This window comes from Rhagoletis pomonella, unplaced genomic scaffold (genome assembly GCF_013731165.1).
Source record: "Rhagoletis pomonella isolate Grant_MI unplaced genomic scaffold, Rhpom_1.0 Rhpom_scaffold_00002, whole genome shotgun sequence".
Taxonomy (NCBI): domain Eukaryota; kingdom Metazoa; phylum Arthropoda; class Insecta; order Diptera; family Tephritidae; genus Rhagoletis; species Rhagoletis pomonella.
In genome coordinates this window covers 51,963,535-51,970,332 of record NW_023458556.1, presented here as the reverse complement: position 1 = coordinate 51,970,332, position 6,798 = coordinate 51,963,535, and the positions used below count along the sequence as shown (strand labels likewise).

The window sequence follows — 6,798 nt, the reverse complement described above, 5'->3', positions numbered from 1 at the left end:
TGGTGTGGTGTGTACGCAATCAGATTTTGATAACTTTTGACAATTTACACTCTGATTCGTAATTGCTGCTTCTCTGTATTTAACGTTCTCTGTTTGCAGCTGATAAGTAAAAGTGTGGCCAAGTTAGCCTAAATGGCCCAGAGTTGCCTGTCACAGATAAAATGTATTTGCCTCAACAGAGTATTTTGTATTCATTTGCAAACAAAAACTTTTAGTTAAACTTATGTTTATGGTGTGGTTGCCTTTGTTAAAGAAAAATACGATTGGATGTAAAATTATTACACAATATAAAATATGTGAATACTGAAATCATCCTTTTCTTTACTGCTTATATACATACATATATAGTCAAAGTTCTAAAATACAACCCTTTTAACTTTTTAAGCTGTTTAATTAGTGGAGAATAAATTTTTTATGAAAACCTGATAAATAAATACTTAAATGAAATTTAAAGTTTTCTATTTGTTTAATTCGTACATTGGGCCGTATGCATTAAAACTAAGCAATTGCTTAAAAAAAGCATGTGCTTAGGTGTTAAGCATACGGCCCATTAAGTGATACTTAAAACTCATTTAAGTGAATGATTGAGGATTTTCCGAAACATATTCTAACCTCTCGCAAGGTATAAACTAAAAACGACTCTGAATTCAATTTATAGAAATATCAAAAAAATTTCCAGAAAGTATATGAAAATAATTAAATTTTCACTCAAATCCATTAATCTATGTGAGCCATCCCAACAAACATTTAGGTTTGAGCTCAGCTTGAGGTTAAGTTGAGAGCTCCAACGTTTTTTCTCTACAGTACTTCAAGTGGAGGATCATAGCGTTCTCAACAAAAAGGGCACTTTTCTTTGTATGAAAAAGGGACTGTTTCTCAAGTTAGTCCTCAACTTGAACTCCAATGTAATTCTCCAATTGCTCTCCAACATATCATTGAAATACTGAAATTGAAATAGTAAAATATCTTATACCTTTTTGAATGAAACTACATACACAGATGAATTTAAATATTAGTTTTTCATTTAATTACTCCTTTTATATTATGTAGTTAATCCATATCGTATTACAATAATTCACTTGACAGTATACAGTCCGACAGTAATTTTGCCACTTGATTCACTTCGCCTTTTATTTTATTTCAAGATTATTTGAGGATACTTTGAAGATTATTTACTTTTTGTTGGTAATTTTCCTCTTTATATAGCTTTCGTTTTTCACTTGATAATTAAAAATTCTTTATCATTTTTTACGTATCTGCGCGTCGGTCAACTTGTGAACTATGAGTTTCTCCAAGGTTGGAGAAATATTTTTTTGGTATTTGTTGGGATGTAATATGTAAATAATAGTAATAGTCATATTTCGTTCACACCCATTTCGCTTGATACCCAACTTTTAATAATTAATTTAACTTATTAAATATTTTGAGACATATTCATAGTCATATTTAGTTCACAACTAAGTCGAAACTATCCTAAGTTACAACTAAAGCTATTCATACTCGCCTTAGTTTCGACTTTTCTGGCTAAGTACCAACTTAAAATTTAGTTTCGGCTGCAGCTGCAATTAAGTCGTAACTAGGAAGAAGAATTTTAATAAATTAAGGAAAAAGAAGATGAAATATGTAAAAATTAAGTTGGCAGAGCGTGATTTTGATAATATTGAATGACAGCCTCTTCAAACCCGTTTCGATTGATACCCATATAGGAATAGTTGGCTTATTATTTTAAATAACCTGAACTAAATTTTTTAAAACGTCGCAATGCTTATCGAAAAAGAAAATCCTTATTGCACATATACAGGCCAAGTCCTCGGAATTCGCTGGTGGTAGTAGATGAAGAGGGAGGCTCCCACTGCGATGGAAAGACCAGTTGGGGAATGACTTGGCTTCACTTGGCCTTTCCAATTGGCGTTAGTTGGCACAGAAAAGAGACAACTGGCGTGCTTTGCTAAACTCGGCCAAAATCGCTTGGGCGGTTACAGCGCCAAATAAGAAGAAGAAAAAGAACAACGGAGAAGATTGTTGATGGTCTACACTTATGTGCACGGAGACTAATTGTCGGCAAGCTGGTTGCAGGTTTGAATTTTCAAAGACACAACCAAATTCAGTAAAAAAAAGGGTTGCATTCGCTTTAACTCCAAATAAAAGTGGTGTTTAAGGCGATTTAAACAAAAATTCTTTTTATGGCAAGCTCCGAGTTTATGAGTAGTGTTTAACGTTTAACGCCAAAATGGCCCCCAAACTCGAGTTAAAGGCTCAACGTGAACATAGTATAAGTCTAGAATATCAACAATCTGGCTATGCAAAATCCAAAAACGTGGCTCGATAGAACTTTTCGGGTTTATTTTAACCCTACAAAAATTTTCTAACGGAAGTAAAAAATGAAGAAGGTATAAATGGTTAAAATAAAATTTGTTGATTTTTTTAAATATTAGTATCATCTGAACAACATAACCTGTTAAAAAAGAATTGAAGCAACAATAAAGACAATTAGAGCGTCTTTTACTTAGTGTACATAATTTTCTACTTTTTATATTTTTAAGCCCCAGTAACCAATAAATATATAAATATGTTTTTTTTGTTTTTAAGTGGAATTTATTTCAAATATGCATTAAAAAGGGTTATATTGTAAACGTCGGGTAAAAGGTATTTGAAATAGTTTCCGAGATATTGTAAACATAAAAAGAAAAGTTTAACTTCAACCTCATTTATTGGTTTTGGTTTTTATTTGTGCCAAATAATCTTGATATGGTTGAAATCAGCATGACAAGTTCTATCGAGTCACATATTTTTTTTTTGTTGTTTGCTGAACGGTTGATATTCTAAACCCTGGAGTATTGGACCAGGCTAAATGGGAATAAGAAAAAGTGAACAAAAAAATGTCAAATTAAACTCTGACTTTCTTAAACACCACAACGAAAACACTTGACAGTTGTTCATAAACTCAAAACGCATTTTTGTTTTGATAGTAAAAACAAAAGCATTACGTCGCAATCTCATTGGGCCGAAAAATTTTGTCTCTAATTCATTATTTCAAAGTGACGAATAGATTGAAAATATTTAAACCTGAATTTGAGAAGAAACTTTTTCTCAACACAAACTTGTTTTAAGATTCATGCGATTTTAGAACCTGGAATGCAGCCAAAACTACAAAAAAAAATTTAATCATCAGACTTCTTTCAGTAGGAAATGGGGTGATTTCTTAAATAGCTATCACTTCTACCATTTTTTCAAATTATTGTTGCTTTTCCACAATAAGTGTTTCATTAAAAACGGCCTCAAGCTCAATAAAAATTGTTGAAAATTATTGTTATATTGTTGATTTTGAAATCGACCACTTTTTAAAATCTCTTCATTAATTGAGTGTTTGATTAAAATAGATACTGGTAACTCTAGCCCACAGTGTTGCATTCCGCGTTCGTTTAACATCACAGCATTGCCAGTTGGCATTTTCGAGAATTTCCCTCAAAGTGCCTCAAATAGCTATCAACGAAAGAGAGCGGAGTGCAATAAAAACATGCTCAAGCAAAAGCGAAGAGCTGCCAAATACCAGCATTCATTGAATAGAGTGTGTCGCATACAGTCCGCTGAACACGGATATGGATTTTGTGTCCGACGGTTATCGAGCGAACGGAAATGCAAAAGCGCGCGTACATATGTAGACACAAAGTTACAACCATAAAATAACAAAAACACCTGTGTCCAGTAACTATATATGTATACATACGCGTAGAAAATATGCTTTAAAACATGGTGAAAAATTAAATTTGTATATGATAAAAAGGTAGACATTTTATAGAATGCGAAATTCTTGTTTATTGTGACCAAATTTATGCTAGTTTGGGGGTGCTAAGCAACAACAATACACACCAGACGCATGCCATGGACATCGTCTATCAGATGCAGCCATAGCAATATAAATTCTGCAATAACAACAAACAGAAAGGCAGTGACGTTAGCAAGTTACATAGAGCCTTCAGATGTTATAAGTGATGACCTTAAGTACCTGTGCATGATTGTCCCTGAGTAGTGTATATATGTACATACGTATGCATATATAAAAAGGTACTAAAGTTTGTGTACACAAGTGCATATGTACCTAATATACTTCGATGACACTGAATATTTGCGATTGTGCTTGATATCTGCTTGAAATGACATTTCGATGTCATAGGCAAAGTGCACTTGTTTTTTGCTTTTCGATGCCGCTTGTTGTAGTTGTTGCTTTGTCATTCTCACAACTGTTGTTGTTCATGACAAAACAGGTGTAAGTACGCACCTAGTAGGTGTTTGTTGTTATTATTGCTCAATAGGGGTACGTATTCAATGTTTTGCGGTTAGCTTGCTTTTCGGTATCCAAGGGATACAACACCTCATACAACGCATACACACAGAAGCAAGGGAGGGTGGCTTTTGTTGTGATTTTCGCTTCATGAGCTCTGAAAGTCAGGATGTAAAATACATAAGTGTATGCAGTCTGACAGAATTTGCACTACGCTGGTAAAAATCAATAAAGATAAGCAAAAATTATAAAAAAAATCCCTGATTACATTATATACATAGTATAATGTTTTTATGTATTCGAAGTGGGGTTTAAAGCGTTCTGAGCCACAACTAGGCGGTGTCTATTGAAAAGAAAGAAAGTGAAAAGATCACGCGCGTAGAAAAAAAATGAAGAAAATAATATACAATTTTGCAGTGCTCAAAAGGCGACACAAAAATTAAGTGAACTCCCTTACAGAGAATCATAGACAAGTCAAGTGAATGTGTGTGCTTTTATATGCGCCCGAAAAGTGAAATTTGTGTGGAAATAGTGTTCAGCGCAAAGCAAATATAATATCGGCAGGATACTCCCTACTCCGTGGAGTATAGGGAGTGCCATAAGCAAGTGACGAAAGAAATCGAGTAGGGGCCTACTCTTTTGAATGATACATACAATTTTGAGGACTAAGTACATCCAAAAGTAAGAGAACAATGTAAGTACCGAGATAAAATACAGTACTAATTTAAAATAGTACGTACACCTTCGTTCAAAATAACTGTAGTTCAACATTTTGGCGGTTTTGAATTTTTTTTAATTATTATTATACATATATATTAATAAAAGTATAAAAGAAGTATGAACCTAATTCCATATTTCAAACTTTGAGCAAAATTTAAAAAAATTCAACATATATTTTTGGTATGCAGATTTATATCCCGTTGAATTTTTGTATAATAAAGAGCAAGTTTCAAGTTTCTAAAAAACTCCGTTGATTTCTGGAAGTTTTTGACGTTGTTGGGCATTTTCCTCCACATAAAAAAATTTACGAAAATACTTGTAATGGAAGAAAATTCGTTGCACCGTCAAATCCAAACTGGCATTCCTTTATAATAAAATTTGATTGGTTATAAATGTGCATTCCAAAGGTGAGATTTGGTATGGTGGCCATCAAATGCTTGGCCTCGCAGAGGCTATGAAAGTCAACTCAGCACTGCCTACCTGGAGCAATATTGAGGAACACCTAGTTCCAGATTGGACAGAAAACCTTCGCTCAGCAGTCTGCTAAGGGCAGGACACTCGAAAGCGATATGTACCTCTATCCATCTTTCGTTCTGCATCTTCTACAGATGTAATCATTAGTCAGAGCCAGTTTGAAGGCATGTGATGTCTCTCTCTTGAGGGAAAAGAGAAACTTCGCGAGCTTCATTTAACAAATCCAGAGCTACCCTGCACTCCGTCACACTTCTAGAGGAAGTGCTGTACGATATTAGCGCCTTTATTGCAGCCTGACGGTCTAAATATATAGAGATTCACCTTCTTATTTGCTGCAGTGCTGTTTAGTAGCTTCACCCTCCTTATGGAAAATGCTGCAGTAGCTTGGCAGCTTATAGGATTTGTTGAGGCCGAGCTCCGCGTTAATGACTACCGTCTTTCTTGATAGGGTTATGCTGACAAATTGGGAGCAAGTGGTATCGGTAAAATTGATGAATTCCAGTTCAATAATAATAACCACGGCTTACATATAAATTGAACCGGGTTATGCCGTAAGGAGCCGCTGTCATCACCATGACGGTCTCTTCAGAGAACCAGCCGGAGACGAGTTTCGCCCGTCTCACCAATTACTACCCCCGAGGTCTTGCGTTGTTGCCCATTGCAACTGAACTGCAGAAGTGATATTCCCTGTAGTTCGGTGATGATAACGCGTGAAATGAGGGGGTATTGCCGCGATACCTATATTGGCTGCTGTGCCGGCTGGGGATCTGATGGTCCTGAAATGGCTAAAAGAGCGGCAGCTGGCATTAGCTCTTGTGCCTCAAGTATGGTGACTGAGCAGCCGACTGCAGTGAAGACAGTACTCTCCACACAAACAGGGTTGCGTAAATTTCAATTAATGAAATCCCAAATCCATAAATTACTGAATTGAAAGTTGAAACAAATATTAAGGGCCATTCTCTCAAGTAGGTTTTAAAATTTATCTGCCCTTTAAATACAAATTTTGTTCTGAAAAAATATGACTGAAGGCCAGATGAATTTAGAAACCTACTTGTGAAATCGGCACTAAATATAATGAATCAAACGAATACAACTTAGTTGTAATTTGATTCGATAAAATAAAAAGTTAATTTTATTTGTCGTTTGATGTGTCGAACAAATCAATGAGATTCGTGATTTTCCAACATAAAAAACCTTTTCCGATAAAATAAAACTAATTTTTTTATTTGTTTGATGAATTAAATTGCAAACAAAATTTATTTTTAATTTGTCTGTCGAATAAAATCACAAATAAAATTGCCCCTAATGTATTTTTTATGAGT

At 34.5% G+C, this 6,798-nt stretch overlaps 2 protein-coding genes across 8 annotated transcripts in view; one reads left to right on the top strand and one right to left on the bottom strand.

The window, feature by feature from the left end:
- LOC118733786 overlaps nt 1–6,798 on the bottom strand; it is a 127,977-nt gene that overhangs the window by 90,968 nt on the left and 30,211 nt on the right. The window lies entirely within an intron of this gene.
- The window catches only part of LOC118733787, a 72,802-nt gene continuing 69,559 nt past the window's right edge, over nt 3,556–6,798 (top strand). For 2 of the 3 annotated variants that reach the window (XM_036463357.1, XM_036463356.1), the window contains exon 1: nt 3,556–4,976. The gene's annotated coding sequence lies outside the window, so the exon portion shown is untranslated. The remainder of the gene's footprint in view (nt 4,977–6,798) is intronic. The other variant, XM_036463355.1, reaches the window with a different exon arrangement.